This window comes from Teleopsis dalmanni, chromosome 2 (assembly GCF_002237135.1).
Source record: "Teleopsis dalmanni isolate 2A chromosome 2, ASM223713v2, whole genome shotgun sequence".
Lineage (NCBI taxonomy): Eukaryota > Metazoa > Arthropoda > Insecta > Diptera > Diopsidae > Teleopsis > Teleopsis dalmanni.
The window spans coordinates 84,285,211-84,296,151 of NC_051847.1; the positions used below are offsets into that span (position 1 = coordinate 84,285,211).

Consider the following 10,941-nt stretch of genomic DNA (forward strand, 5'->3'; position numbering starts at 1 on the left):
TTATTATGAAAAAAAGTTTAAGGAAAAAAATTGAAGCAGTATCGATTACAGCTATTAAAATTAATTAAATTTGTTTCACATGTGGAGGCGAAATTTCTTCAAAACTCCTAAAGTCCAGTAAATTGAAGTTTTGAAGTAAAAATTTTTATACACCGAAGACGGGTACCCAAACCACATGGCAAAGTGGCCTTCTGGCAGTGCAAAAACTGGTCACTGGTGTCAGTTGTTGGTTGATCAGCAGCTGAACAAGCACACAGGTACCGGTTGTTTATACTCCAATAAGGATTCCTTAATACAAGTAGTATTATGTAAACAATTTTTTATTTGTTTTCTTTTAATAATTTTATTTTATTTTTTTTTATTTTTTTTTTTGGTCTTAAACTTTAATAGAGTAAAAGGTGTAAAAAAGAAATTAAATTGAACGCGGCGCATGCAGACGTTGCGATTTTCGACTCGAATAAGCAGAATTTTTTCCAACCGCTCCTTTTGTGGGTTAATCAGAATATATATTTTTTGGTCTTATTGGAAGCCTTGCAAATTACGTGGCACACTAATCGCTTGACCAGCAGTGCACAATAATAAGTAACACGACTGCAGCAACTGCAGCGCTAGCAAAAGCAACAATAACAAACGCCAACTTTAATTTTACCGGCAACCAAAGTAACGGCAGGTGCAAAATATACTTTTTATTTTTCTGTTGTTTTTGTTGTTTTTGTTGTTTCTGTTGTTTCTGTTGTTTCTGTTGCAGATACAAAACGAAATATAACCTTTTTACCTGATTTAATCTTTGCCTTCACTTCTTACTTTTATCTTTTGTGTGCGATTGCGAGTATCATCTGTTCAGCGCATTGTGTTGTGAAGATACTTTGCGAGTTGTAATTGGGTTCGCTGCTGTTTTTCAGTTGGATACGTTTCGGTATGCTTCATCGCTCCTAGCCGTTCGTGCACTCACTCAACATTTTCTCGATACTACGTACGTACGTACATGTGCTCAGTTAGAAACGTGGACTGCTGTTCAGTCAGCGTTCCACACGTCCTGATGTCTTTCTTATGATGGCTCGTTGCTTAGCACTGAGATGGATTTGGATTTGAATGACTCTATAGCAGGGTTTCTACATGTGCAGTCCGGCTTGAGTGTGCGTGATTGTTAAGAGTAAAAAATCATTAACTTGGCAGCTGTTTTTGAAGACAAAAATTATTTACTATTTCATTATGAAAAAGATATTTTTTATCTGGAATTTTTTTCTTCTTTCAATAGTTTAAGATGTAGAAAACAAATCTGTTAAGCGGTGTGGCCAAGCGTGCCAGATTGAATAAACAAAATTAACAGGACAGATAGAACAAAAGGAAGAAATACTTAAGATCATTTAGGTCTTGAATTATGAAAAAATATTTTGATAGTGGAATGAATACAGAATTTCAGTTCAAAATAAAATATTTGACATTGAAATGGAAATTTTGTGTTTTAGGATAATGATTATGAGCTCTCAAAGAAAAAGGTTTAACTTTCTTTTATACTGAAATACGACTATGGGGACAATTGATTTTAAATTACCTTAATTAATCTTAAACTGAATATATTATTACAGTATTATATAGATTATGCAATCATCATAAGTAAATTTTAAAGAGAGCTCATAGTTATGGTACACTGATGGGTCCAAATTCTAAGACGACTGCGCTGGAGTAGGAATTGTAGGGCCAAATTTGTAGAAGGTAGTAGTAATGCGCCAAATAATTTCCATTTTTCAGGAGGACCGTCCGTAGTAGAATTTGTCCACTCGTGTTCTCAACATATGGATCCTCTCAATCGACGGCGGCGCTGGAGCAGGTATTGTAGGATCAAATTTCTAGAAGGCAGTAGTAATGGGCGAAATGGTTTTAGTTTTTCAGGCGGAGTCTACGGTGTAGAACTATTCGTTAAAGAATGTGTACGTAGGAGCACTCGCGGCATTAAAATATGCATCCTTTTAGACAGTCAAGGGGATCTGAAATTACTAATGAATGCCATTCAACATTTTAATCGAAGTTAATTAGGAACTGCTCCAATCTTCTCAACATAATACCGACGAGAAATTCTGTGACACTATGGATACCGTCAGATGAGAGGCATAATAGGTAATGAAATGAAGGATGTTTGGCCAAAAAGCGGGAAAAAACAGCTTTCATAGGCTTGGAACCCATTTCCGGTGTTAACAACAGCTTCAAACTAGCTTAGTACGCGAAAGGGAAAAACAACATATAAAGGCTGAAGCTGTTCTAAACTTTAGCAGAACAGATATCAAATTCTACAAGGAACTGCTAACAGGCTACTGTAGATTGCAATACAAACGATTTCTGCCGAGACTGTTAAGAGCAATAGGAAACAGCAGAACACGTTTTATACGACTATCCAACCGCTCAGATAATGATAGTTCATATGAAATATCAGATAATTCAATATCTAAACTAAAATTGTATACTAACAACTGATTTTTAGTAGTACGTTTGCTTCATTCGAGAACAAACATACTTCTTTCTTATAGAGCCATGACAAAGCTCCAGTTAGCAGATAACTGGAGTTTTGGCAAAGTTCTTAAATGGCGAGAATGTCTGATCACCGTTGTGGACACAAAAATTGACAAATCCAGATTTGAAATTATCGTTCTCAAACAATTTGTTCCCAGAATCGGCCATTAATCCTATTTGATATTTTTATTGTAAATAATTGTTGCTGATATTCGATTTCACCAATAAACTAATGTATTTAATAAGACTTATATTATATTCATTGCTTAATTTATTGACAAGCAAATTTTAAAAACTGCAATTTTAATTCTATAAGACTCTTTAATTCTTTAAGTACTTTTATTTGATGGATGGCTTTAAACCACTATTTAGATCATTATGTCTAGTCATAATCTCTCCATAATATCCTTTTTTCTGAAGGTACAAAGTTAATATGGAGTTGCTTTATATAACAAGATCTGTGAAACAGTGAAAGGAGCATTAGGTGAACCTCTATGATTATTTTTGATCTTAGTCTGTGGGTTAAAGCATAATTAGGCGTGGTGATTTGTTACCTAATCGAGCTATGTTTTACTAATGGTTTTTTTGACAGCAGCGGATGAGTATACGAGAAGAGTTTTCTAATTCTCTATGAACGTGATAGCAAGAGAGGATGTAGAACATATGTACCAATGTTAAGTTGATGGTAAACATATTTAAACTCAGATTGGTGGCATTTAGAGCCCCAAACCTGCTGTTCTTCTGCGCATACACCCCATACCCACAATAGGTTCATAATAACAAAGTACGTCTTAAGGAATTCTCCGAATTAAAAAGAGGCACTAGGATATAGGGAAATCATTGGAAGATTAAAATATGATTTGTAAGCGATAAAAGACATGGCAGCTACAATCAGGACTACTTATCTATATGTGCTGTACCATCTGCATTTTGAAAAGCTATAGTAAAATTTATTAAAAAATTATATATAAATTCTTGAATCATATAATTGAAAAATTTTTTCTTTCTTATTTTAAAAAAATCAAAAGAATTATAAAATTTCCAGACCACACAGAAAATTTTCTACGTAAATGATTTTGTAAATACCACATATTTTGCACTGCATTTCTTTGAATACTACATAACTTAATTTTTTATTAACTAGGAATTCATTAAAAAAAATTAAAAAATATTTAGTATTTTTTTCCAGTTTTTTGAAGTTTTTTGTAACGACTTTTGTTAAACGCTCGAGATTGACGTTGTTATGGTGACGTGCTCCACCTGCGCTGATGCAAAAATGCACCTGGCATATTAAAATAATCAAGTCATGCACACTCTTATCTTCTTCTTTTATTCCACCCGTAGAATAACTGCAGGACACCGTCTTTTGATTTATATTCCTTGATGTCCTTGTTTGTATCGCAACTGCTTTACTTAGCACTGACAACTGTAGTTCAGATAAATGAGAGCAAAAAATAAAATTTTATGATTTTGCAATTTTTATTTTGCAGCTGTGCGTGTCCGATTTTTGCACTGTGCATGCGAGGAGAAGTGATGGATTTTATCCTGTTTATTTTACACCTGCAACTATTTTTGATAGATACTTTGATTCCCTTGAAAACATTACACTTTTAAAAAAAAATGAATAACTGACTCTCAAGTAATATATAGTCAGGCATTATTAATTTTGTTATTATGCTGTCGATTGCTTATTTATTATTATAATAAATTCTGGTAATACACAGAATATAAAATAATTTTAATTGATCAAAACTATTTTTAAACAATTTTTTATTTATTTTGTTTTTATATACATAAATTTATAATATTTTTGTTGGTTGTACATAAATCACTTTATTGTTAAATAAAAATTAATTTTTTTATTTTTTAAAGTTTTGTTTGATTTTGCACATTGAAATAATGTGCAATAGAAAATAAAAAACAAAAAAAAAAATTTTCTTCATATTCTCCAGATTTAGTCCCCTGTGACTATTTTCTGTTTCCAAAACTAAAGAAATGGCTGGGCGGTAAGAGATTTGAGTCGAATAAAGAAGTCATTACTGAAACAAACGCGTATTATGAGAGCTTTAAGAAAACCTATTATTTGGAGGATATAAGAAAATTAGAAAAACGCTGGACTAAATATATCGAGCTAAAAGGTGATTATGTAGAAAAATAAAATGTTTATTTGCCGAAAAAAATTTGTTTTATTCAAAAAGTCACTGACTTATCAAACAGCCCTTGTAAAATAATATATATATAATGTGAATATTGTAAGTTTTGTTGTATTCATTATGCTTGAATAATAAGTTGCTAAAGGGGTGGTACGAACAGGTTGTGTGTGTCCTAACGTTCAATAAATAACTTAAACCAAATGGAGTAGGTAACGAACAAGAGACAGCAAGATAGGGAGTGGTGGTAAAGAAATAGTGAGTGAATAGTTTTGGTGATGTCCAATGTGGATCACTGATGCTAAGACCCACCCACAAGACCAGCAAGAATTCCGGGCTTGCCACCGTGCCATGGAGGGCATCTGAAGACCCGATCTTAACAACAAGTTTGACACAATATACTTTATTTTTATTTATTATATTTATTTTTATTATTTAGAATGAATCGAAATACAAAACCTGTTAATAAATGTAAAGCATGTTAGTGGTATTTTTTCTAGAGAGGATTAATGCTTCATTTCTCATAAAATGTTTATTTAAAAATAAAAAATTGGCTAATAATAAAACATATCACTCCGTAATATATTTTAGAGTACATGAATATTTTTTAAATCAATATTTAATAATATCAATTATCAATCATGGAATAGATTACATCAGCAAATTTTACAAAAAAAACCTATCAACTAAAAATTTTATTTATCAACTTCGAAATGCAAGTTTAAAAATTTTACTTTAGTAAATAATTAAATTAAATATAATATAGGTTATATATGTATATCTAATCATATATTTACATTTTAATGAATAAATACATTTGTTATTTTAAAAATAGCTTTTATATTTCTTTTAGTGCTGTTACTTGATACTTTGGTTATTGCTTTTTTAAATGTATATGCGCCCTACGCAGTCTACTGATTGCAAAGGTAAGAGAAGTAGCAAAATTTATTTGATCTTAATTAAATGTGAGTAATATTTATTGTATCAATTATGTTTTATGCAATTATTTGCAAAAGAATGGACAATAATCCACTGTGACTTAAAAAAATTGCTAAGTTATCCATGGTTTTTTAAGTTGACGTGACGAATTGAAGCTCTTATTAAAGCTGAGATCCGCTATGCTATCCTCAAGAGAGTTTTCTAAGTCAAACTAACAAATTCAAGCTCTTATTACATCTATGAATTCTTCTTGGCTATACATCCCAGATCTTATTCGACTCAATCAAAGTTAGAAGAGGATTAATTCGTTTCCTGCAAATCACACAACACGAGCAAATAAGCTGCACTGAAGTTTACTCTTCATTTTACAAAACCTGCAATCCCGGTGTCTTCAGGCTTCATTTGTTAAATTTGCTAGTTAACAAGAATATTTCCAGTTAAGAAACGAGTGATTATTCTCGACATTATCATATTTAAAGTGAGAAGTCTCCGTTCTGTTCTTTGGACTATCGCAGGACTTCTGAGATCACTCAGGCTTTCTTGAATATCTTATATTCTATGTTTCTAAGCATTCTGAGTTCACTCAAGCTTTCTTGAATCCATTATATGCTGTTCTTCTAAGTACTTCTTCTGTTTAAGAGGTAAGAAGTGAGTTATTTGTAAAAAAAGTTTTCATCTCGCCTCTCAAGCTTTTCAGCTTTTTCGTTGCGGTCAAATCTCTCATTTCTCAAATCTCTTAAATCTCACCAGTTATGTTGACGACTGCTACTTTATTTACAGCAGCCAACTAAGATACTAGAGTTGTCCAGCTGTTGATCAATTTGGATTAAGTAAATCATTATTGAAAGAATTTTATAGCCGCCTGCCTCTCCGAATCTATAAAAGCGATGAAGTTTTATATAGCATATATTAGAATTAATGGCACGCACTTCTACCTGAAAAACTGGAGGAAAAGTTCTCAATTGATTGTTTCATTGTCATATCATTGTCCATTTTCATGCTTTGATCCATCGTTGAACCCCACCGCTGGAAACTTCCCGTTCTTCCATTCACTTCTTTTGGGTAAATCGTTTGGAAGCTACATAACGAGAAGTGTTTTAAAGTAGTATATCTAAATCGGGAGAAAGAGTTATTACGGGTATTATGTCAAGACATTGGAATAAATGAAACACAATTTGACTTACTTTTCTTATTCTTAAAATATTGTGCAATTAGTTGAAACTTCATTCGTTCTTTTTAAATTACGTTTTTTGGAATCAAAAATATCTAGAAGTAATTCACCTAGTCAATAATGAATATATTTTCAATGTCTGGCCTAGTAATTGTGAGGGCACAGCTTCATCTTAAAGTATGCGCCAATTTGAAATAATATTCTTGTAAGGTTTATATTAAAGATATCTCTAGTATCGTCAGTTCAGTCAAATGGCGCTATCCTACCAGGTCTCGATATTGACGTAAGAAGTGTTTAAGTATCCTTTTCCCTCTTCTTGTCTGTAACTTCTGCATATCTGGAATTTATAATTCTGCAAATTTATAATTTTTCGGCATGGGTGCTCTGTCTAGTAGGACTTTCGTTCTTGATGGATTGCAGTTGGGTTATATTTGGTGTTATTTTTCATTGTTGAAATTATATTCAAAATACTTGTAACTATTTTCAGTTTCAAAACCTCTTCAGTCAAGTGGCACTATCTTATCAGGGCGCTGCATAGAAGTTTTTAATTGTTCTTTTTCCCTCTTCTTGTCTGTAACTTCTGCATATCTGGTGCAAGCAAATTTATAATTTTTCGGCATGGTTACCCTGTCCAACAGGACTTTTGTTCTTGATGGATTGCAGTTGGGTTATATTAGGTAATATTTTTCATTGTGGAAATAATATTCAGTTCCAAAAGCTCTTCAGTCAAATGGTGCTATCCTACCAAGGTGCAGCATTCAGAGGTCTTTAATTGTTCCTTTTTCCTCTTCTTGTCTGTACATTCTGAATATTTGGTGCAAGGAAGTTTCTAATTTTTTGGTATGGGTGCTCTGTCTAATAGGACTTTCTTTCTTGATAGATTGTAGTTGGGCTGTATTAGGTAATATTTTTGATATTTTAATATTGTCAACATTTCATATATAGAATTAATAAATTTTAATTTCATATTAATAAATTTTTAAATACTTTATTATTTAATAATTTATTTTTTTTTTTGTGAGATATAAAGAAGTGATAGAAGAGATATCGCCTCTTGGGCAATTAATATAAAATCATGGCTTATTTGTGCTTATATAAAAAAAATTATATAGAAGAATACATATTGATATTTTTTAGTACAAAATTAAATGAAGTCAGTTATAAATAAAATAATACCGTTTTTCAATTAAATCATTATTTAAATTCTTTAAAAAATATATATGAAATACATTACTATATTTAAAATATTATATATGAACTACCACTATTTTTTATATTTTTAATTTAATATACTTAAATAGTATATATACTCTTTTTACATACTTTCATATACGAGAGCCATTTTTCAGAGCACTTGACTTGTCGCATCAGTAGTGACTCGACGAGTTGACTTTGAAATAAAATGTGCCATAATTACATAAAAATAAAAATGCACGTGCGGTCAATGTTCCACAACATTTCCCACCTATTTTTGACCACAACATAAACTGCACAAAAGTGCAGCACTGCGTAAACATTTAAGCCCTTAACCTCATTGACTGCATAACAGGGAAAAAAAAACACGTAAAGCGAAAATAAAACCAAAATGTTAAATTTGCTGTTGGCAAATTTCATTGCAGTCTTAATGTCATTGTGTCTGTAAACCGAAAACTTCCACAGGCAAGCATTAAACTAAAAAAATATGCTTAAACCGTTCCTTGTGCGAAAAATAAATATGAAAAAAGTATTAAACAGAAAAAAGGGGCGAAACTTGCACACCCTCGTTCAGAGTAATTAACATGTCTCGTAAAATTGCTCTGCAAGGCTAAGCGCTGCATTTGAATACATTATGTGCAGTCAACCGAACGCGCATTTAATGTTCACCACTAATGTGACCAAATGTGAAACTAAAACAAAGGGTTAAGAGTGCAAATATGAAAATAAAATATCAACAATATGTGTACGTCTGCCCTCCGCACAAAGTGTATTAACAACACTGATGTGACATGGCATATAGACCAAAATACTGAAATGCAAAGTTTGCTCTTAACCAACAAAAATGAAATTACCATAATAATTATACTTTGGCTGTGGTAACAGAATGTAACCAAAATGAAAACAACAACACACAAAACACAAACAATTAAAAATAATAAAACACAACAAAAACAATATTGGCACATATATATCAGTTGACAGTTGTGCATCTGTCGTTTTGCCAACACATACACGCAAACAAGTCAATGGCTTAAGTCTTTGGCAGTTAATGTTGCTTTCATAACAGAACTCATGCGAAGAGAAAAACAATGTACTGTAGTGCAGTGTGCTTACTCTTTGTAAACACAGTAATTCGCATTTTAATGTTATGCTCTTAACAGTGGTACATACTTACATACTTCAAACAGAGTTTGTTTCCTAACATTGTTGAGACAGCCAGTTATTAACGTTTAAATGCTATGCACTTAACAGTAAAATGTATTTTGAGGTGAGTTAATAGGTGATCCAAATTTTGTTTATAAACCAACTTATAGTTTCCGCAATTTTCGAAAAAATTTTGTGGTTTTCTATTGCTTCTACAATGAGTAAAATACCAACTTCAACCCTGAGGCATTCTAAGAAAACTTCAGTTTTCATATTTACTTAATTCTCTTCAATAAGTACTGGGTAGATGTTTTACGTGCATAATGTATTCCTTCTCTTTTTATCATTGTTAAATTTATCCGTCATAATAAACGCGTACTTTGTCTTTCTGCCACTGTTTTTCAAAAAAACGTTTAAACGAAATACGCACTTTAAATATAATCTGTGAGCTAAATCGTTATTACTTACCATGCCTCCGCCATTCACAACATATTTATCCGCCAAGTAAATAGGTTCCACATTACTTATACTTATGGACATACTCAGTTCCTGTGCATCCTATGTCGGCCTATTCATAAGCCATAGAAAAATAAAAGTCGTGTGCAGCAGTTAAACTATTCAGGATCCTCCATCCATCAGAATTGGTAATGATCCAATTGAGCAGTGGTGCAGATAAAATCGTCTCGGCCTGACTGAGGAAAGTTAAGTCAGCTTTCGGACAGTTAAGTAATGTGTGGAAGTCTAAGCAAATAAGTACTCGCATTCGAACTCGAACGTTAAATCAATGCAGTATTACGAATGCGAAACGTGGAAAAACTCTGCCTCTATTTAATCGTGCATCCAAACATTTGTAAACAAATGCTTAAAAAAAATATTGAAAATATGGTGACCGGAGAGCATATACAATACTGATCTCTGGGAACACACGGAACAAACACAAGTCGCCATTGATACAGAACGTCCGCGTCTTTGGTGGAAGGACCAGGGAAGCAACGATTTGGGGTGCTCGGTATTATCACTGTCTATAGCAAGCTACTCATCTGATTGGCTGGCGGAGGGTGCTCGTCGCCCCCAAGTACAACTACGTCTGCAATGGACAACTAAATAAGGAATATTTCATTCTATTTCTTTTTCATGTTCTTACGACCTTATTTTTCAATCATCTTTCACTTCACAATGTAAGGTCCGCTCTTGGTCGCATGTGTGCAACTAGAATATCTGACTCTACACTAACATTAGGTAATCGCACAACACGTTTTTCGATCAATAATTTCGCACCATTGGAAGAGTCGTTGAAAATAATTTTCTATCTTTAAATGTTTCCGAGGAAAAAATAAAAAAACCGTAGCCTGGGATGATTCGTATTTATTAAAACATACTTTTTCAGAAGTTATATATATTCGAAGTGATTTTGAAGCTGCACAAAAGCATGGATTCAAGTGGGTTGATGATAGTCGTCCCACAAAAAAAGAATTCTTTTTCGTTTTCAAGGTAATGATTACAATTAGTCCACCTGAAGCACTTTATGTTCAAAGTGATTTTGAAAGTACTTACAAGCATGGATGCAAGTGGGCTGATAACAGTACAGCAAAGAAAGGGTAACCTTTTTTTACTGTGCTGATATCAGCCCACTTGCATCCATGCGTGTAAGTACTTTCAAAGTCACCTTGAACATAAACTGCTTCAGGAGGAGTAATTGTAATCATTTCCTTGAAAACGAAAAAGAATTTTTTTTTTGTGGGACGACTATCATCAACCCACTTGAATCAATGCTTTTGTGTAGCTTCAAAATCACTTCATCTATAAATAACTTCTGAAGAAGTTTGTTTTAAT

The 10,941-nt window shown here is 32.5% G+C and overlaps 2 long non-coding RNA genes across 2 annotated transcripts; both read right to left on the minus strand.

The window, feature by feature from the left end:
- Window positions 1-6,369: 6,369 nt before the first annotated feature.
- Window positions 6,370-7,103, minus strand: LOC119682302. Its single transcript, XR_005252574.1, has 3 exons — window positions 6,782-7,103; window positions 6,533-6,708; window positions 6,370-6,473 (listed from the first exon to the last, which is right to left on the minus strand). It is a non-coding gene; the product is annotated as an uncharacterized LOC119682302 (long non-coding RNA).
- A 206-nt stretch (window positions 7,104-7,309) lies between these two features.
- Window positions 7,310-10,935, minus strand: LOC119682303. Its single transcript, XR_005252575.1, has 4 exons — window positions 10,256-10,935; window positions 9,577-10,195; window positions 9,144-9,502; window positions 7,310-7,660 (listed from the first exon to the last, which is right to left on the minus strand). It is a non-coding gene; the product is annotated as an uncharacterized LOC119682303 (long non-coding RNA).
- Window positions 10,936-10,941: the final 6 nt, after the last annotated feature.